This window comes from Apium graveolens, unplaced genomic scaffold (genome assembly GCF_009905375.1).
Source record: "Apium graveolens cultivar Ventura unplaced genomic scaffold, ASM990537v1 ctg3009, whole genome shotgun sequence".
Lineage (NCBI taxonomy): Eukaryota > Viridiplantae > Streptophyta > Magnoliopsida > Apiales > Apiaceae > Apium > Apium graveolens.
This window is the reverse complement of record NW_027417900.1, coordinates 1-23393: the sequence shown is the minus strand read 5'-3', so window position 1 is coordinate 23393 and position 23393 is coordinate 1.

Sequence of the window (23393 nt, the reverse complement as noted above, 5' to 3'; positions counted from 1 at the left end):
TAACTGAAAACAATAAGGTGAATAACAACAAAAGGGGTGAGCCAAAAATTGCTCAACAAGTCCACAAAATATAAACAGTGTTAAGGCATTTTAAATGAATTCGTCATCCCAGGTATATCTGCAAAGATATAACCTGACGAGAATTGAAAGAAGGCCATTACTAGCGAGTACAAATAAACTAAACTGGACACAAGTTCGCATCTATATTCTGCTGATCAGTCAGAATATAATGCAGATCCATATCTCAATATATAGATCCAGTCGGGTACCCTGGCACTACGACCCACGTCGAGGCACCAGTCATTCCGGTCCTCAGGATTAAGACACACTCAATCCCAAAATATCATTATCCAGTCCCTCGCTTAGCAACCGGGACAATCGGTATGCTTTGATATATTCTAAACACTAGAATATATCAATCTCCATGTGTTACCAACAGAATATGAATCAAGAATCCAAAGAAACGGAGAAATCAAGAATTGAAATGAAATATGAACAAAGGAATAGGGATTGTATATTAGTGATCAAGAACAATAATCAAGAGAATGTAAATGTGATAAACATTTAGATCAATATCACTATTCTGAAAGTAGAATAGGGGAAAAACTTTCCTTCTGCGCGACTCACTACAATTGAATCACTTCTGCCTATCACCTTGGACTATTACCGACTCAACTGGCCTGGCTGGCTTAGCTTCTTTTGGCAAAACAGACTGGTTAAGTCACGTCATACTTCATTTGTATCTTGAATCGACTTCAAACCGATCCTAACATCTACCCATGCGCTTATGACCGACTTGTGTATTACATATAAGCAAGTAAGCTCAATTAACCACGTAATACATATAAGCACATAAACACATAATCATTTTTATAGTTAAAAATAGTTTTTTTTAGAACCAAAATCGACTCGTTGATCACTCAACTGGTCGTTATCTGACTCGTTTCCCATTTTTCCGGAATTTTTCAGACTCGTCTCGGCACGTAACTCGATTGATAATCAAACAAGTCACAAAATCAACTAACTTCTAAAAGAAATTAAGCTTTGCTATTATTTTTAATGAAAAGGATTCATTTTTCTGAGTTAACAGGCTTTCGTTTCACGCAAAACGGACTAACGGTTGAATTATTATTAATTAAATACTGATAATTCCATTTATTAATCATTATAAATAATTATTACTAATTTTTAAAACCCAACAATAATTTTTAAATCATTATTTAAGAATATCAGAATTTAAAATAATTTTTTTATAATTTTTGAAATTAAAATGAATTTAATATGATTTATTGAAAATTATTTGATTAATTATCAAAATAATTAATCACTTTTAAATAATTAATAAGTAATAAATAAATAATAAATAATTAAGAAAATAATTCAATCTGATTTTTAGAAAATAATTCAGAATTATTTATAATATAAATTAATTAATTAAATAATTAATTAATCAATTTAAAAAATAAATAAAACTGATTTTTAAAATTAATAAAAATAAAAAGTAAAAATAATTTCCAGAAACATATGTCAGAAAACAGACATCTGACAAGGTGGATCAAAACCGGGTTCTGGAAACGGTTCAACCGGGTTGGATTCCGGGTCTGTGAAGAACACCACCGGAATCTGGGTTTAAACCCAGAATCCGGCGACTTCACCGGACTCCGGCGAGTCCAATTCCTGGCCAAACGGACACCGTTTGGTTCCGTTTTTGATCCCAAAACATCCCAAACTACTTCCCCAATTTGTTTCAGGCCAAAATCGACCAGAAACATCCCTGGATATCATTCTCCGATCAAAATCATCAAGAACTCCGGCCAAAAATCCAAATCACTCATTTGTACATAACATCAAACGTTATATAGTGCAAAATGAAGCTAAGAACATATACAATCAAAGTCCTAACATTACAAGAACCAAATATTCACAGAAATCATCGAGTTGTGTTTTGAAAATTCGACCTAAACCCTAGAAATCGTGAATCACTATCCAAGCATCGTTTGTTCAATTAAACACCATGAATCGACTGTAAATCATCTAACAAAGCTATATCAATCATCAAAACATCAAAATAACTCCAGAATCAAAAAGCCCTAATTCGAACATAAACCCTAAAAATCAAAAATCAAAAACGATGCAATAAAACGTGAAACTGATGCAAGAAACAGAAAGAACAGATAAAAACCTTCAATTTGGATACTTGAATCACTTGTTTTGGTGCTGTAATCAGATCAATATCACGACTTCAATTCCTGACCCGAACCTGTTCTTCCCGACCCGATTTCAGAGGATTTTTGGTAATTTTGCATATTTTAATGATTAATTATAATTAATTAAATAAAAATTAGGCTATTTATAGTAGTAAAAATAATACTCCTAATTAAAATTAAGGGGCTAATTATACATAAAATAAAAATATTGGGCCCTAATTTTTATAATTTTTGAGTATTAAAATTTAATTTATAAATATTTTATATATGCAATATATATGCCAAAAATTCCCAAAAATTGTGAATAATGCAAAAATGCAAAGAAACAATATAAATGAAAGTCCTATAATTTTATAAAAATAAAAATGTGATTTTTGTTGGGTTTTTGACACCCAATGAGGCCCGGAAAAGTCATTTTTCGCAAAACGAGAAAATTTATAAATTATCTAGATGTTCAGAACAAGGCGATTGTAAAAGCCATTTAATGAAAAATAAGGGATATTATTTTATTTGAAATACTGGCTTTAAAATCATCGTTTGGGTCGTAAAACGTTTGAAATAAAACCTATGAATGCATAATAAAATATCTGAAAAATACCTTAAAAATACAGAAATGACATGGGATACACGTATCACGTAACAGTTAGGGTTTATCAGATAATCGCACATAAATGACATATTAATACACATATTTTATTATAATCATGATATAATATAAACGTAAAGTTCCCAGTCGTTACATCCTTCCCCCCTTAAAAGGATTCTGTCCTCAGAATCTTCTATGAAAACAAATGAGGGTATTTCTCTAACATTTCACTTTCGAGTTCCCAGGTTGATTCTTCAACCATAGGATTTCTCCACAACACTCGCACTAAATATACATACTTATTTCTCAACACTTTCTCTCGCCGATCTAAAATTCTTACCGGCTTTCTATAGAAGACAAATCAGGTTGGATTTCTATCGGCTCATACTCGATTACATGCCTAGAATCAGGATTATATCGCTTAAGCTAATTCGTATGCAACTTTTCCTACTTTCTTCAAAATTTCAAACGGTCCAACGTATGGTGGTTTCAATTTACCCTTATTGTTAAATCTGGTTAATCCTTTCCATGGCGATATTTTGAGTAGTACGTTTTCTCCTTCCTGATAGTCCATATCTTTTCTGGCTTGATCTGCATATTTACGTTGCCTGTTTTGCGCTGCATCGAGTCGTTTTCGAATGAGTTCAATCTTTTCTTTTGTCTGTTGAATTAGTTCTGGACCCAAAATTTTGCGTTCTCTAACTTTATCCCAATATACTGGTGATCTGCATTTTCTCCCGTACAATGCTTCATACGGTGGCATTCCAATGCCGGCGTGATAACTGTTATTATAAGAAAATTCCACCAGAGGTAAATGTTCATCCCAGCTGCCTTCAAAATCAATCGCACAAACTCGTAACATGTCTTCAATCGTTTGGATAGTTCTTTCACTTTGCCCATCGGTTTGCGGATGATAAGCGGTACTCATGTTCAATTTAGTTCCAAGACATTCTTGAAATTGTCTCCAAAATCTTGAGTTGAAACGAGGATCTCGATCAGACACGATAGATACTGGAACTCCATGTCGCATCACAATTTCTTTGAGATATATGTGCACTAGCTTGTCGAGTGAAAATCTTTCATTGATTGGTAGAAAATGTGCCGACTTCGTGAGTCTGTCAATGATTACCCATATCGCATCATGATTTGCCTTTGTCCTTCATAGTCCTACCACAAAATCCATCGCTAGATGTTCCCATTTCCATTCTGGAATGTCTAATGGTTGCAATAATCCACTCGGACGTTGATGTTCCGCTTTAACTCGCTGGCATGTGTAGCACTTACTTATCCATTCAGCTATTTCCTTCTTCATGTTCGGCCACCAGAAGTTTTTTTTCAGATCACGATACATTTTTGACTTCCTGGATGAATGGAATACTTCGAATTGTGCGCATCTCGCATTATTTCTTCTTTTAATTCTGCTACGTTAGGGATCCAGATTCTCGATGCAAAGCGTAAAATTCCTTCATTATCTTTCTGAGTTGTGATTTCTTCTCCCGTCAGGTCGTCATCTTGACTCATCACTTCATTTTGACAACGGCGAATCTTTTCTAACAATTCCGGTTGGAAAGTCATAGTGTAGATAGCTTCTGCAGATTTATTGGGAATACAAATCTCAATTTCCAATTAGTCGAATTCCTTGATTAAGTCTTCACACGACGTTAACCGATTCAATCTTTCTTTCCTGCTCAGCGCATCTGCTACAACATTTGCTTTCCCTGGATGATAACTGATCGTGACGTCGTAATCCTTTATCAATTCCAGCCATCGACGTTGTCGCATGTTCAGCTCCTTTTGCGTAAAGATATACTTTAGACTTTTATGATCTGTGTAAATTTCACATTTTTCGCCGTAAAGATAATGTCTCCAAAGCTTCAACGCAAATACGATCGCTGCTAATTCCTGATCATGAGTGGGATATTTTTTTTCATGAGGTTTAAGTTGTCTCGAAGCATATGTGATGACATTACCGTGCTGCATCAGTACACATCCTAACCTGCGATACGAAGCGTCGCTGAAAATAACGAAATTTCCTAGCTCGCCTGGCAATACAAGTACTGGTGCGGTTACTAACCGATTTTTCAGCTCTTGAAAACTTTCTTCACACTTATCACTCCATTCAAACTTTTCACTTTTTCGAGTTAACTTGGTCAGCGGCGTTGCTATTTTCGCAAAATCTTTGACAAACCTTCGATAATATCCTTCCAATCCCAAGAAACTTCGAACTTCTGTCGGCGTCCTTGGTCTTTCCCAATTTAACACAGCTTCAATCTTCGCTGGATCGACTTGGATGCCTTCTCTACTGATAATATGCCCTAGAAATTGTACTTCTCTTAACCAGAATTCACATTTCAAAAATTTTGCGTATAGTTGCTCTTTCCTCAGAATTTTCAAAGCTATTCTCAAGTGTTCTGCATGCTCTTCTTCTGACTTGGAGTAAATCAAGATGTCATCAATGAATACAATCACGAATTTATCCAAATATTTCTTGAATACTCTGTTCATCAAATCCATGAATGCTGCTGGCGCGTTTGTCAGACCGAATGCCATTACCAAAAACTCGTAATGCCCATATCTTGTACGAAATACAGTCTTTGGAATATCTTCAGCTTTAATCTTCAATTGATGATAGCCTGATCGCAAATCTATCTTTGAAAACCATGCTGCTCCTTTTAGCTGATCGAACAAATCGTCGATTCTCGGTAAAGGATACTTGTTCTTGATAGTGAGTTTATTCAATTCCCTATAGTCAATGCATAATCGCATGCTGCCGTCCTTCTTCACAAATAACACCGGTGCACCCCATGGGGATACACTAGGTCGTATGATGCCTCGGTCTAGAAGATCTTGCAGTTGCGTTGACAATTCCTTCATTTCGACTGGAGCCATCCGATATGGAGCTTTCGAAACTGGTTATGTACCTGGTGCTAGATCAATTGTGAACTCAATTTCTCGATCTGGTGGTAACCCTGGAAGCTCATCTGGAAAGATGTCTGGAAACTCGCACCCAACTAGAATGTCTTCTATTCTAGGACTTCTTCTTTCAGTATCTAACACGTAAGCTATGTACGCCTCACATCCTTGTCGAAGCAATCGTTTAGCCTGCATCACAGTAAGAAATTTCTTCTGCTATTTTTCGCCTTTGAATATTACCGTTGCATTTTCCGCAGTTCGCAATTTGACTCTCTTATTCGCGCAATCAATCTGAGCATTATGACATGCTAACCAATCCATTCCCAAGATAATATCGAATTCTCCTAGATTAAAAGGAATTAAATCTACCGAAAAATGATGTCCGGCTATTTCTATATCACACGCAGGACATACTCGATCTACCAGAACTTGGTCGTCATTCGCTAATTTTATAATTAACGTTTCGCCCAACCATTCAATTTCACAATGTAACTTATCAAGAAATTCTTCAGAAACAAATGAACGAGTAGCTCCAGAATCAATTAATATTTTTGAACTTACGGACTTCACCAAAAGCGTACTTGCAATAACACTCGGACTCTGCACCGCTTCTTTCATGGTCATGTTAAAAGTTCTTGCTTTGGGTTGATTAGGCGGCGGCGGAGGTAATGCTAACACTCTCGGAACACTGGCTGCCATAGCTGATCCTTTGCAATTTCTGGCGATATGCCCTTTCTTTCCACACTGGAAACAAGTCATCTCTGCTGTTCTACTTGTTGGACATTCGTTAGAATAATGCCCTTTCTGCTTACACCGATAACATGTTACATCCCTTTTGATACATACACCAGTATGCTTTCGATTACATGTCTTGCAGTACGGCACTGGAACTCTGACCATTCCCTGCTGACTGGAGGTTTGGAAACGATTACCTGCCTTCTGTGAACCTTGTCCTATCCTTTTAAAATTCAAATTTGCCCGGGCTTGGAATCCCGGCTTTCTGCTGGAGCGATCTTGGAAACTTCCCTGTCCCTTGTCTTGCTGAGATCTTTCACTTTCCCCTTCTATAATCAAAGCTTTCTGAACTACGGCGGTATACGTCGTTAATTCGAAAACTGCAACTTGGCTACGAATCCATGGTCGTAACCCATTCTCGAAACCTTTGAACTAACTTCTCTTCAGTGTCAACCTATTCTGGAACAAACCTAGCCAACTCAGTAAATTTGGCTTCATATTCTGCCACGGACATATTTCCCTGCTTCAGTTCTAGAAACTTAATCTACATTTGATTCTTCACATAGCGAGGAAAATGCTTTTTCTAAAAACAACTCTTTAAACCTATCCCATGCAATAACTTCTTCACCCTCTAAGGCCTTTTTAGACTCCCACCAATAATTCGCCTCTCCTTTCAACAAGTAACTAGCAAAATCAGTCTTCTGGTTCTCACCTACCTTCACTAGTGCGAACGCTTTCTCTACTTCTTTTAACCAGGTGGTAGCTTTAAAATCAGTAGTCCCTTCAAACTCTGGAGGTTTAACTGACTGAAACTGCTTAAAAGTAACAACAGGTAATACTTGTGGTAATTGAGGCTTAGGACGAGGTGGCTGTTGTAACATTTGTTGTTGTATCTGCTGTTGTTGATGCTGCATCTGCTGCTGCATCATTACCATCTGTTGTTGCATCAGATGGAATATTTGTTTCATGGTCTCATTAGTTTGGTCTTCAGAATTGCTGTTAGAGGTCTCAGCCTTAGTCTTTCTTTTTGGTGCCATCTTCTTCTGATAATAAAACAGGTGATATTTATTTAACAGTTTAATAAACAATTGACAATATGTATGGAAAACAATTTATCCTGTATTATAACATGGTTTATTTAAAGAAAACAGTGTCTGAATGTACAGACTCGAAATGTAAACAGTTAAATAAAATAATTGTTCTCTTTTTTTCAACAGGAATTATAATATGAAAAACTGTAAAGTGAAAGTAAATGATGTAAAACTGTAAAGACTGAAATTTAAATAAAAGAATTTGAAAAAGTTCATCTTATATATATATGACACCAGCTTCAGGTGTAAATGCTTGATACAAAAAGTCTCGGGCTACTGGTCATCACTACGGCTACAAGTCACACTATCGCTACAAGTTAAACTACTACTACAAGTTAAACTACTGATACACACATACACACTACTAAGTTATAATATACTGCCTCTATATACATATATACTCTGGAGTCACTGTCTCAAACCATCTCAGAACCCAGGCGGAATACGCCTAAGCTCCTCTCTAAGTGCCTGGACCAAAGTCTGTGCCAAGCGAAAAACCCTGTAGAACTCTGCAAAAGAAGGAGGTCCATCATGAGTCAAATCATCCAGCTCCCAAGTAGCACTCATCAACACTGACTGTAATTGCTGTCTCATATAATAATCCGTCTATAGGGCTGCTAACGGTCCTCTGTCCCTCTGATCAAACAGATGCATAATCTCCCGACACTGTGCCCGCCAATACTCCAAATCATCCCTCATAACTCTATACTCATGGTATGGTACCATATGCGGCTGAGCAATCTGTCCTACTGACTCCTGGGAAGGAACCCTCAGAATACCTGCACCCTGCTGGGGTAAACCTAACTGTAGATCCACATCATGCTCTCCCATCCCCTCTACTGGAATCATCTGAACTATATCCGGCTCTGGGGCATGCACTGGTATAGGAGGTAACAATGGTGGTGGTGGTAACTCCTGCTCAATACCTAGTATAAACTGGTGCTCAACAGGTAAAGGAACCATCGGCTCGAAGAACTCAAATGGATCAAACATCTCTATGGGGTCATGCACTATCCCCTGTACTGGTGGTACCGGCTCCTGTGGCAATGGTGGTGGAGGTGGTAGAGGAGGAAACATATACTTAGATACTGGAGGTATGACTGGTGCTGCTGGTCCAGTGACTATCCTCTCGGAAGATGCAGAATAACCAGAAGATGCCATCTGATAATGTACCAAAGAAAAGAAAAGGTCACTAACAATCCTACGATTCATATTTCCCTATTTTAATCTGATCTAAAGCCTAACACTATTCTTCCTAATCTAACTATCCCTATCTTATGTGATCTCCCTATCCTATCTTAATCCTCATGTTCTTGTTTTCAGGGACCAAACCTATAGCTCTGATGCCAAAACTGTAACGCCCTCAAGACCCGTGGTATAAGTCTGGGGGTTACTAGCTAATCACCAAACCCTTACAATCTGATTAACAATTAATAAGAAATGAAATTAAACCCCTTTAACACTAACCAGGATCTTTTTAGGTTGAATATGAAAACAAGAACCACTAACTACTTTTATTACAAACCAACATTCAAAGTCTCACAAACTCTTTTTATTACAAACCATTGTCTAATTCATTTTAAACTAAGTTCAACTTTTATTCAAACACACACACATACTATCTATCAACACTCCACCTGCTCGGGCAACTCAAAGCTTTCTTCCTGGATTGGGATCAACACCTTGGGTATGAGAGGATCCCGAGGCTTGACCCGCTTCTTTACCACTCGAGTCCTGATTGGTTTCATATTCCTTCTTAACTGAAAACAATAAGGTGAATAACAACAAAAGGGGTGAGCCAAAAATTGCTCAACAAGTCCACAAAATATAAACAGTGTTAAGGCATTTTAAATGAATTCGTCATCCCAGGTATATCTGCAAAGATATAACCTTACAAGAATTGAAAGAAGGCCATTACTGGCGAGTACAAATAAACTAAACTGGACACAAGTTCACATCTATATTCTGCTGATCAGTCAGAATATAATGCAGATCCATATCTCAATATATAGATCCAGTCGGGTAACCAGGCACTACGGCCCACGTCGAGGCACCAGTCATTCCGGTCCTCAGGATTAAGACACACTCAATCCCAAAATATCATTATCCAGTCCATCGCTTAGCAACCGGGACAATCGATATGCTTTGATATATTCCAAACACTAGAATATATCAATCTCCATGTGTTACCAACAGAATATGAATCAAGAATCCAAAGAAACGGAGAAATCAAGAATTGAAATGAAATATGAACAAAGGAATAGGGATTGTATATTAGTGATCAAGAACAATAATCAAGAGAATGTAAATGTGATAAACATTTAAATCAATATCATTATTCTGAAAGTAGAATAGGGGAAAAACTTGCCTTCTGCGCGACTCACTGCAATTGAATCACTTCTGCCTATCACCTTGGACTATTACCGACTCAACTTGCCTGGCTGGCTTAGCTTCTGTTGGCAAAACAGACTGGTTATGTCATGTCGTACTTCATTTGCATCTTGAATCGACTTCAAACCGATCCTAACATCTACCCATGCGCTTATGACCGACTTGTGTATTACATATAAGCAAGTAAGACTGAATTAACCAAGTAATACACATAAGCACATAATCATTTTTATAGTTAAAAATAGTTTTTTTTAGAACCAAAATCGACTCGCTGATCACTCAACTGATCGTTATCTGATTCGTTTTCCATTTTTCCGGAATTTTTCGGACTCGTCTCGGCACGTAACTCGACTGATAATCAAACAAGTCACAAAATCAACTAACTTCTAAAAGAAATTAAGCTTTGTTATTATTTTTAATGAAAAGGATTCATTTTTCTGAGTTAACAGGCTTTCGTTTCACGCAAAACGGACTAACGGTTGAATTATTATTAATTAAATACTGATAATTCCATTTATTAATCATTATAAATAATTATTACTAATTTTTAAAACCCAACAATAATTTTTAAATCATTATTTAAGAAAATCAGAATTAAAAATAATTTTTCTATAATTTTTGAAATTAAAATGAGTTTATTATGATTTATTGAAAATTATTTGATTAATTATCAAAATAATTAATCACTTTTAAATAATTAATAAGTAATAAATAATAATAAATAATTAAGAAAATAATTCAATCTGATTATTAGAAAATAATTCAGAATTATTTATAATATAAATTAATTAATTAAATAATTAATTAATCAATTTACAAAATAAATAAAACTGATTTTTAAAATTAATAAAAATAAAAAGTAAAAATAATTTCCAGAAACATATGTCAGAAAACAGACATCTGACAAGGTGGATCAAAACCGGGTTCTGGAAACGGGTCAACCGGGTTGGATTCCGGGTCTATGAAGAACACCACCGGAATCTGGGTTTAAACCCAGAATCCGGCGACTTCACCGGACTCCGGTGAGTCCAATTCCTGGCCAAACGGACACCGTTTGGTTCCGTTTTTGATCCCAAAACATCCCAAACTACTTCCCCAATCTGTTTCAGGCCAAAATTGACCAGAAACATCCCTGGATATCATTCTCCGATCAAAACCATCAAGAACTCCGGCCAAAAATCCAAATCACTCATTTGTAAATAACATCAAACGTTATATAGTGCAAAATGAAGCTAAGAACATATACAATCAAAGCCCTAACATTACAAGAACCAAATATTCACAGATTTCATCGAGTTGTGTTTTGAAAATTCGACCTAAACCCTAGAAATCGTGAATCACTATCCAAGCATCGTTTGTTCAATTAAACACCATGAATCGACTGTAAATCATTTAACAAAGCTATATCAATCATCAAAATAACCCCAGAATCAGAAAGCCCTAATTCGAACATAAACCCTAGAAATTAAAAATTAAAAACGATGCAATAAAATGTGAAATTGATGCAAGAAACAGAAAGAACAGATCAAAACCTTCAATTTGGATACTCGAATCACTTGTTTTGGTGCTGTAATCAGATCAAAATCACGACTTCAATTCCTGACCCGAACCTGTTCTTCCCGACCCGATTTCAGAGGTTTTTTGGTAATTTTGCAGATTTTAATGATTAATTATAATTAATTAAATAAAAATTAGGCTATTTATAGTAGTAAAAATAATACTCTTAATTAAAATTAAGGGGCTAATTATACATTAAATAAAAATATTGGGCCCTAATTTTTATAATTTTTGAGAATTAAAATTTAATTTATAAATATTTTATATATGCAATATATATGCCAAAAATTCCCAAAAATTGTGAATAATGCAAAAATGCAAAGAAACAATATAAATGAAAGTCCTATAATTTTATAAAAATAAAAATGTGATTTTTGTGGGGGTTTTGACACCCAATGGGGTCCGGAAAAGTCATTTTTCGCAAAACGAGAAAATTTATAAATTATCTAGATGTTCAGAACAAGGCGATTGTAAAAGCCATTTGATGAAAAATAAGGCCCATTTTTTAATTTGAAATACTGGTTTTAAAATCATCGTTTGGGTCGTAAAACGTTTGAAATAAAACCTATGAATGCATAATAAAATATCTGAAAAATACCTTAAAAATACAGAAATGACATGGAATACACGTATCACATAACAGTTAGGGTTTTTCAGATAATCACACATAAATGACACATTAATACACATACTTTATTATAATCATGATATAATATAAACGTAAAGTTCCCAGTCGTTACAGTGGTATCCTAGGGAATCAGACTTTAAACTAATAGGTTACTCAGATGCAGATTCTGCAGGGTGCAAAATTGATAGGAAAAGCACAAGTGGAAGCGGCCAATTTCTTGGAGGCAGATTAGTTTCTTGGTTTAGCAAGAAACAAAAGTCAATTTCCACATCAACTGCAGAGGCAGAGTACATTGCTGCAGGACGTTGTTGTGCACAAATTCTTTGGATGAAGAATCAGTTACTGGATTATGGGTTAACATATTCTAAAATACCCATTTACTGTGATAATCAAAGTGCTATTGCTATGACAGGTAATCCAGTTCAACACTCAATGATAAAGCACATCAGTATAGGTACCACTTCATAAGGGAAGATGTGATGGAAGGTACAGTGGAATTGCACTTTGTTCCAACATATCAACAACTAGCAGATATCTTCACAAAACCACTGTTTGAAGCTACTTTTACAAGATTGGTAAATGAACTTGAAATGGTTTCAGGTTCTTTCTCTAGATCTGTGTAGTTTATGTTCTGATACATCAGACTTTATGATCAGTATTTACAGATATTACTATCTTTATGTAATCTGTGCATAAATTGAAATTTACCTAAGTGCTGATTGTTGTCTGATGTGAATTTCTAAACTCTGATAGTGATATGAATGTTTCTGTGACTATTCAATCCAATGAGGATAATTGTGCTAGATGTTGACCTAGTAGTCTCTAAATACTAGAGATCCCAAGTTTGAAGTAATTGTTATGTGGAAATCTTTTAACACAAGCAAATTCTGATATTGAGCTTGGTTAGGTTTACTTTGTGTATCTTATTACTAAGTCAAAAACTAGAATATTGCTTCTTATCTATTAAGTTCTGATGTTGGTAAATCTTATGGATGTACTAAGTGCTGATAAGCCTCACTTATTAAAAGAAAAAGTAAAGAAAAAAATAAATATCAGGTACTCCTTTGAGATCTAGAGAAAAATATATGTGGAAGGGAAGATCCAAGTGCATTGCTGGTATTAAGTAATATGCATTAGAAAAGCAAATAAAATTTTCTTGGTGACTTTTTACATTCTCTGATTACTGGAGAAATACTCTGATAATAGTAGATAAGCAGTTGTGACTCAGTTACACTGAGGAGCTTCTGTGAAAAAGAATATCAAAAGATGCATAAAATGAGCACAAAACAGTTGAGGTGGACTCATGCATGAACTCATTCTATAGTAGACTTCAGACTAATGACAGATTTTGAGCAAAGTTCTTAGTTATGCCTTATTTCTAAGATGTACTGAAGTGAATCAGACTTTACTCTTTGTCTGATATTTAGCTTAAAACACACACTTACACTCCATATGAATGATGGAAATTACTGTGGTGATCAATGTTGTTTTAGATGAACAGTTTAAGTGTCAGTTGCATAAATTCTGAGGACAAGTTCTAATGATTAAGTTCTGAGGAAACCATATCAGTATTTGTGTAAAGAATTACAGGAATAAACATTCACTTTTTGAGTACAGAAGCCATATTCTGATGACCTTTAAATTCTGATAATAATCAAGTTCTGATGCTTACGTGGCAGTATTTATTTACTTTGATTTATTTTTGGTCAATATTTGAACGGTTCTATTTTATCAGATATTGGTTTAAGTGAGATAAAGACAGTCATAATCATTTGTTTAGTGGGAACAGTTTTTTTATTGAAAACTGCATGTGCATAGTAATCATTACTTCTTTCCCGTGCCCATTAACTATTGTCTTAACCACTGAATGGCTGACAGGTGTAAAGACTGTTTAAATTCGTCTTAACTGCTGTCAAGTGGCGTGTATAAGTAAAAGAGAGAAAATATTTTAAATATTTTATCTACTTTTGTATTCTATACTCTCTCTCTTTTCTCTTATTCTCTCTATATTCACTGACAGTTTTTTACACAGACATTTTACCAAACACCTTTCAGGCATTCTTATATCTCACTTCTTTTTCAATGGCACCCAAGGATCTAATATTTAATGGAGCAAAGTTCGTCCCCAACAACTACACTGCCATTCTAACCAAGAGTGAAGCTTCGTCGGAACTTCATTTTGTTCAAGACTTCTCGGCTCACAGTGAAATAGGGTTCGCTTTGACGCAACCATCCACTTTATCTGGAACTCAAGTTCTGATGTTCTGGAGAACGGGACTTTATGATGATGGTGGTAAGAATGGACTCCAAGCATCGTTTTTACAGCAAAGGAGGTGGAGTACGTTGTTACTCCGACAACAGTCAGGAAAGCTCTACATCTACATGAGAACTGCCAGTTCAGTTCTGCTATTGAGGAGCCATTGCTACAACAAATGATGGCTAATTTAGGGTATGAAGAGAGTTTGGCAAAGTTGGGCCAACTTAAACGCCCACATATTCGAAGAGAATGGAGCTTTTTTCTTCGATTGCATCAGCAAGGCGTTCGCAAACAAATGCTCAAATTTTGACGCCATTCCGATTCTGACTAAACAAATCGGGTATGCTCTCCTAAACCAGTCTCACTTTGATTATGCCAAGATTATGTTATGTTTTATAGGAGATAGAATGCAAGAGGACATGAATGTAGTTTACTTTGCTAGGTTTTGTTAGTTAATTTATAGTTACTGTACATCAGATGAACCACAACTAGCAAGTGAACACATAGAAACTTTTAGGTAAGAAAAAAGGGCTTTTACTGACCTTTTAACTGCTGATAACAAAAGAAAGTTCTGAGGCCCCTTAGAATTCCTTTAACAGTAAAGCAAGCCCTTGTAAATGCTGATGTTGATACTTACTCTGTATTATATCCTGATGTTCCACAATAACAACAACCACAACCACAACATCCATCAATGAAAGAGAAATGTCCTAAGTCCAATCATGTATGAGGATTTAGGAATAACTTTTATGTAATTTTTTTTGATTTTATTGATATTAATAAAAGACTTGTTTTGTTTTTATTGCGAGCTCTACCTATTTAAATGTTTAAATAAGATATACCACAGTTTAGAGTAAAGCTTTTATGGATTGTGATGAGATCATAATAATGAGACCTAAAAGATGATAACTCTAAACTTAAATAGTTCCTGGTCGTAGGATTACTAACTGGTAATTAATAATCCGCAAAGATCGGTACATACTATACTTGCTTCATTATGAAGGATGTCTGTTCTCATAGACATTTGTGTGGTGACACTATAGCTAGTATGCAGGTGCTTATTATAGAATAAGTTCACTGAACATGACTCACACAACTGAACAACTGATGTAGTTCACTCACGTGTCAGCAATTGTTCACATAGTGATAGTTGTACAAGTATCCTTAGACTTGAGGTCATCATAGTCATCTTGTGTACACTGAACTATGCTTTGGTTTAGTTCTTAGCCTCAAGGGACAATTATAAGGGCTCTACTGGGTATAGGAATTTGTACACGAAGATAGTGTATGATCAATAAAGGATCTACCCCTTCCAGTGAAGAAAGAGAATGTTCAATGCTAATCCACTTATGCTAGTTCAGGAATCTCTAGCCAGGGTGAATGAAATTAAAAAGGAGTTTCTAATTTACATTAAATAGAACTAAGCATAGTGAATGGGAAAGCAAGTGATTAAATAAGATAGGCTTGACACAAGTTACATGCCTTGTATTTAATCGTAACATTGCAGGGTAGAAGGAATTGATTGTACGGTAACTACTCACTGAATAGGTTCTTGGTATTCTAAGTAGTGAATTCGTATTATCCGGATAGTCGCGATATGCTGAGATGTATCCCTCACGATGTAGAATAAATATGATTAATTAATTAATCATATTTAATGAATTAGAGAATTTATATAAATAATGATAAAATAGTTTTATTATTATTTATTTCTACTACCGTGTCACACCCCAACTTAAATAGCAAATTAAATATAACTATCACAACAAATAAATAAACATACCAAAATCCAAGATCTTACAGTTTAGGGTTTGGAACAACCCAACACTACCATCTATTACAACTGATTTTAAATACCGAGTCCTCACACAAACTACTATCACTTATTCTACCTGAGCTCGAACATAAGCATCAGCAGCACAGGTCTTACTGGCAGCCTGCTTGAATCTAACCATAGCTGCTAGCTATAATATCATGGTAAGCAAGGAGTGAACCAAATGCTCAACAAGTGCTAAACAATACGATACAAAACATAAATCGAGATATATATTAAAGAATGTCAATGGGAAGACATAACCAGTGATAACGAGAGATAAAACTTTGGGTGATGGCATCATTCTGTTTGTATCAAAACAATTTCAAAATCATATCTTAATCAAAATCATTTTATGACGCTACGGATTACAGCCGGTGATCAGCCGTGAAGTAATATCGAACCTCGATGGGTTCTAAAATATTAATGGGAATCCCTAGGCAACTTTTAAGCCTAATATAAGTGTGGAAAGGACTCGCGTCTCAGTCCAGATTCACTATTCAAAGAAAACATTTATCCCCCTTTGGGACTGAAAACCCACATTTATTTATTTCAAAAACTGATGCTGATTTATAAAAAAATCTCTTTTACAGTAAACATTTTTTTATCAAGGGATTATAGATCAACTCGAAACACGGGAAATAAGGTATTAAATCTCAGGGCCATGATTCACAAAACTATACTCTATTAAAGTAACTGAATGGTTTTCATATATCAAAGATTGGACAAGGGGATTTAGTGAAGCTATTGGATATTATAAAGGGTAATGCCAAATTGGGCTTAAAGCAATGGTTTCTCATCAAGGTTCAAGTGCTGGATCATCAAGAAAATAGCTTCACGAATACTAAGGGTGTTAAGGTGTGCAAAAATGATCTTTAACACAGGATATATCAGAATTGTCAAGCTTCAGGATAAGAAAGAGGAGTATCAATCAATGAGGAATCACTTTGATAAGTATCTGGCTTTTAGGGTTCAAGGTAATGTTCTATAGGGGTTCAAGTATCAGGATAAGATATCAATACTTAGGAATCATCAGCATGTTAATCAAGAGAATCAACCAAGAGTTGTAACTACCCTTTCTTTTATTATGGCATTCAAATTACTTTAATATACTATCATGATAAGACTTTTGAACTACTTGCAATACGTACTCAAGGGTTCATGGCATTTCAAGGATAAACATAAGGTACGATTGACTTAAATATATATATATATATCAAAATGACTCAGGATAGTTGCAGCAATGCATGAACTATTAGCAGTAAATATGAGGGACAAGTTGAATCACTTGCCTTGAGAAAGGCTGGTCTGGTCTGACTGGTAGGAGCAACAACTGGAGCTTCACTCGACCTTTATGGCAATTTTTCCCTCGTCTCGAGATCCTACATAAATAATAATAATCCTCATTATAATATACTCTCACCAACTTAACCTATTTACAACCCGAAATTAAACACGGATGACACTTAGGCCTATATGCACTTAATTTATATTCACCTTTAATTTATAGTTGCACACACATAGCCACATAATCACATATCATATATTAATACCAAATAACACCATAATGCAACACTAGGCTTGGATGATCTCGATCCCCCAACTTAAGTCACTTGGTCGCTAAACTAGACAAGTCTTCTAATTTTGGCTTCCTAACTCGATGTGCCTTTACTAAACTATCCAAGACCTATTGACCCTCACTTGTGCCTTTTATTCTACTGACCTTATACTATCTTACAACTATGGTGGTTAACCTAAATCTCACTCCTAAGTATTCTAAAACTATGTGATGAGTGAAAGTGCTCACTGGTGCAAATTTCAGAATGACAACTATGGTTTCTTGAGTGCATTAGACACTCTTAAACTACAAGTTTTCCTTCAAAATTTTTACTCAAGACTCTCCTGACCTAAGGGCATCTCTCAAACTTGATGTGGCTCAAGGCCTGGCTTGGGCCTTCTTGGGACTAAGCTCAAAGTCCATGGTTTCCCTGTTTCCTGGGCAGAAAACACCCTAACTTGAATTAACTTGTGACACATGGTTCTAACTCATATCCTATAAATATCTATCAATATTTACTCATACGATTCTATTCGACATACACTTCTATCTACCCTTCGTTTCACCCAAATCCGATTAACGGATTGAAAGTTATGCTATAAACAAGTAATCACCGAATATATAGACCGACAGTCAACCAACAAGTTACATATAACACATAGCACGTTATATAATCAATGATATATCACTTATAAAGAAGTCTCAGGTCATAAACAGGCTTTCAGGTAATAAAAATGATTTTTAAAACATTTTTCGGAATTAAAACGGGTCGTTGGATCAATTTCAGAGTCATAAACAGGGTTCGATTGGCCACATCTGGCTTCAAAACAATTTTATAATAATTATCGAGCCTTGGAAATAATTTAAAATAATATTTTAAAGCTCGAAACTATTTTTCGGAATTTTTAAATCATTTTTAAATAATTAAATCTAATTAAATAATTAATTAAAATCAATTAATAATTAATTAAATCAATTAATCAATTAATTTTCGAATTAATTGACTAATTAATCAATTAAAATTAACTGAAATTAATTAAATAATTAATTCAGATTTATTTTTGAATTAAAAATAATTTTTGGAATTAAAATAATGATTTTTGAAATTAAAATAATCAATTTTCGGATTTTTCTGAAATTAAAAACAATTTTGAAAATAATTTATAAAAAGAAATCCAAATTTTAAAAGAATTCAAAACAGGAATCCAGAATTTTGTAAAATTCTGGAAACTTCAGGTACTAACTTGCAAAAAACGCCAAAAACAACTTTGATTTAGGGATATTCTGGATCAAAACCGGGTTTTTTAATAAAAAGAAACGGGTCAGGAACCGGGTCACCGGGTCGGGATGAACCGCCGGACGAACCCAGAATCCGGTTGACCCTTTCCGGATTCCTGGTGGACCTCAATCGGGGTCGAAAACAACCTCGTTTGATCTATTTTTTCAATGCAAAATCAGTCTAAAGCACTTTCCAGAAGCCTAACCATTCAACAATCTGTCCACAACAATCGTTTAATCAATTTTTCGGCCAAAATACGAAGAACTCTGGCGAGAACTTCAACAACAACTCCGTTCAATCTAGAAATCGTCTTGATAACATGCTATATACGATTAGATTGCAAATTTTAAGGGGAACAAAACCCACCCCTTTAGAACTTCTGATAATCCCTAAATAAGAAACCCCCAATTTTAATCAAGAACAAGTCAAACGAATATAAACCCTAATTATACAATTCGAGAATCAAACCCTAATTGAACATGTTATTGACCTCCAAATTCGAAGTATAATATACCAAAATGATCAGGAAAACAAGCTCTACAACATACAATCATCAAAATCATTCAAACAACCATCCGTACAAAAAATTCATAGTTTAAATACCAAGAAATTTGAATATGAATAATTAAATAGAAAATCACCTGATGTTTCTGGGTTGAAAATGATGGAAGATTTGGATTCTAGATTTCAGTAGCTTCGTTTTGAGTATATGTACGCCAAAATCGGATATCGATAACGCCTCCGAATTTGTGTTTGATTATGAAGAACGAATTAATTATAGTATTTTTCTCTGTAAAACTCTGTAAATACTGTTTACAAATGATTTTCGGTTATAAAATAAAATACGGTAGAGACTATTTATAATTACAGAAAATTAGTATCCTGTTGGTCATTCCGGATATAAAACGGTACGTTTATTTATAAAAGCTTATCCAAACGGTACCGATTTTCGAGATAATTATCCAAATCAATACAATTTGTACTACGGTCTCGGTCTCAGCGCCTGGTTACCACGTATTACGAGGTGATAATTATGATAGTTTAATAAAAGCTCCCGTTTATCGAAAAATACGAGTTTTATTGATTTACTGAAACGAATAATTTATCGAAAATATTGCGCCGGGACCCGCGCAGGACAAACCGTACGCCGGATCGAAAAAGTCAAAACATGGAAAATGCTCAGAATATTACAGTCAGGTTAGGAAGGAGTTCTCGGAAGAGTTTCGGGTTCTAAAAACGTAAAAACGGATAACGGTGGTTGGTTCCCGTTTTTATTAAAATAGATTTTTAAATACCCGGAAAAAGATTTTATAAAATCCATATGATTCTTATAAATCATAAATCAACATAAAATAATTAGGAAGATATGACAATTATCTATATTTTATTTTGGACATATAAAATTAAAATACGCAATTAATAATATTTTTAAACATCCAAACACATTTAACACTTAACAAATAATTCACAAAATAGATACTGAATACATATAATAATTATTTAATAGCAAAAATAATTACACGATATATCCTGGATATTATAGTTTATGTTCTTCTTCCGACTTAGAATAAATAAGGCTGTCATCAATGAACACCACGATAAACTTGTCCAAATACTTCTTAAATACTCGATTATCAGATCCATAAATGCGGCCGGGGCGTTGGTCAATCCAAACGGCATTACTAGGAATTCATAATGCCCATATCTGGTCCTAAATGCTATCTTGGGAATATCTTCTTCTTTGATCTTTAATTGATGGTATCCCGATCTCAAGTCAATCTTGAAAAGCACTTTGCTCCCTTCAGCTGATCAAAACAAGGTCATCTATTCTTGGTAGCGGGTAACGGTTCTTGATCGTTACCTTATTCAACTCCCGATAATCTATGCATAGTCGCATACTCCCATCTTCTTCTTCTTTACAAACAGAACAGGTGCTCCCCATGGCGACGTACTTGGCCGTATCAATCCTTTATCCAACAACTCTTGAAGCTGGCTCGCCAACTCTTTCATTTCTGCTGGTTTGCCATTCTATACGGGGCCTTTGAAACTGGTTCCGTGCCTGAAGCAAGGTTGATCTCGAACTCGATTTGTCGATCTGGTGGTAAGCCTGGTAGTTCGTCGGGAAACACATCTGGGAACTCGTTAACTACAGGGATATCTTCTATGTTGGGGTTGCCCTTTCGTTAACTACAGGGATATCTTCTATGTTGGGGTTGCCCTTTTCTGAATCCACTACATACGCTAGGAATGACTCACAACCTTTTCTAAGTAGCTTCTTAGCCTGAACGATTGTGAGAAATAGTTATTCTTTCCTCTGCTCCTTAAATACTACCTTCTCTCCACTCTTCGCCTTTAAATACACTTTCTTGGTCTTACAATTAATCTGAGCGTTATTTTCTCCTAACCAATCCATGCCTAAAATTATATCAAACTCTCCCAACTTGAAGAGTATCAAGTCGGCTGAAAACTTATACCCCGAAATATCAATCTCACACTTCGGACATAATTAATTCACAGGAATCTTCTCGTGGTTCGCAATTACCACATTTACTACCTCATCATAATCAACAAAATTTTCTGATATGAAAGATCTTGTTGCTCCCGAATCAATCAATACTTTAGCTTTGACATTATTGAGTAAAAGTGTACTTGCTATCACCTCAGAATTCTGAACAACATCCTTCATCTTCAGATCAAATGTCCTTGATGGCTTGCAGGGTGGTGTAGGTGGTGGAGGTAATGCCAATACCTCAGCTGGCACGCTCGCATTGGTACTTGCCACGTTCATTAGAGCTTTGACTAGTACGATTGCCTTACACTCCCTAGCCATGGTCCAGTCTTCCCACACTTGTAGCACGTAACTCCTGGCTTCGGCATCTTGCACTCATTCGCCAAATGTCCCTTCTGATTGCACCTATAACATGTCATGCTCAACTTATTACACACTCCGGGGTGCCTTCTTCCACAGTGCTTGCATTCGGGTCTCTGGAACCTGTTTTCCCAACTTGCCCTTGGCTTGCCTGGATGTTCCCCTTTGATTCTTGCCTTTTTCCCAAATTTCCCTTTTTTTGAAAATTTCCGCCCTTATGAAATCCGATCCTCTTTACATTCCGATCTTGTGAACTTCCCGCTTCAGACTTTTCTCCATAAAATGGAACCTTCCTCTTCTTGTTATCCCTTTCCTTCCTTGACTGTGTCCCAATATTTTAATCAGAGCAGCTTTCTGTACTACTCCCGCATAAGTTTCAAGCTCAAACATAGCCACTCTATCTCTGATCCAAGGCTCCAATCCTTGCTGAAATTTTTCGCTTTTCCTCCTCGGTGCTGGTATACTTTGTCATAAACCTTGACAACTCAGTGAACTTCTTCTCATACTTCAGTACAGTCATGTTCCCTTGCTTCAGCTCCAAAAATTTAAGCTCCATCTGATTCTGCATGTACTTAGGGTAATAATTGTCCAGAAATAACTTCTTAAATCTCTCCCAAGAAACCTGTTGAGTTGCTTCCATAGCTTTTACTGATTCCCACCAATAGATGACTTCGCCCTTCAAGAAGTAAGTAGCATACGGCTCTTCTGATCGTCTCCTAACTGTACCAACTCAAAAGCCTTTCCATATCCTTGATCCATGTGTTAGCTATTACTGGATCAGTGGTATCATGAAATGCAGGTGGATTCACATTCTGAAAAGCCTTGAAAGTGACAATTTGTCTAGGGGGTACTGGTGGTTCAGGTGGTTGGTGTGGTTCACGGTTATCTTGGTTTTCAATTCGGTGTTGAAGAGTTAGTGTTGTTGGGCTATAGCATTGGTTGTTGTTGCAAAGTTTCCAGTAGTCGAAGATATTTGGGTCTGTGGTGGATGTGGTTGTTGGGTTCTTCTTTTGAGAGGCATGATCCTGAAATAAGAGTTATGTCAAAACAGATACGAATAATAAAATAATTCGAGGGTATCACATGGCATCTTATTTACATGTGAGGTCAGGTTTCAAATTAAGCAGATATGATGATGCATATAAAAGCGTATAATAACAGTTGAGAGCAATTGGAATAATAGAGCATGATTATTGAAATTTAAAGGTCACAATACATGTGATTAGAACAAAGTCTGATTCTAGGATCAACAGGCTTATTTAAAGGAAATAACGGAAACAACTGGGAAATTTTACGGAGTCTGATAGTACAACAACATGAAAGGTAAATGGAAAGAACTAAGGCTACTCCATCTGAACGGGGCTTGGTGGTCTTTTCCTCTCGAAGCGTCTCACATGCTTTGGAGCTCATCCGCCACCATCTGAATGACTACTGGCTGGTACGGTCACGGTGCGCTGGCATCTCCTCAAGCTTAGTGTGACGTACTGAACCAAAGGTCAAAGTCTCGAA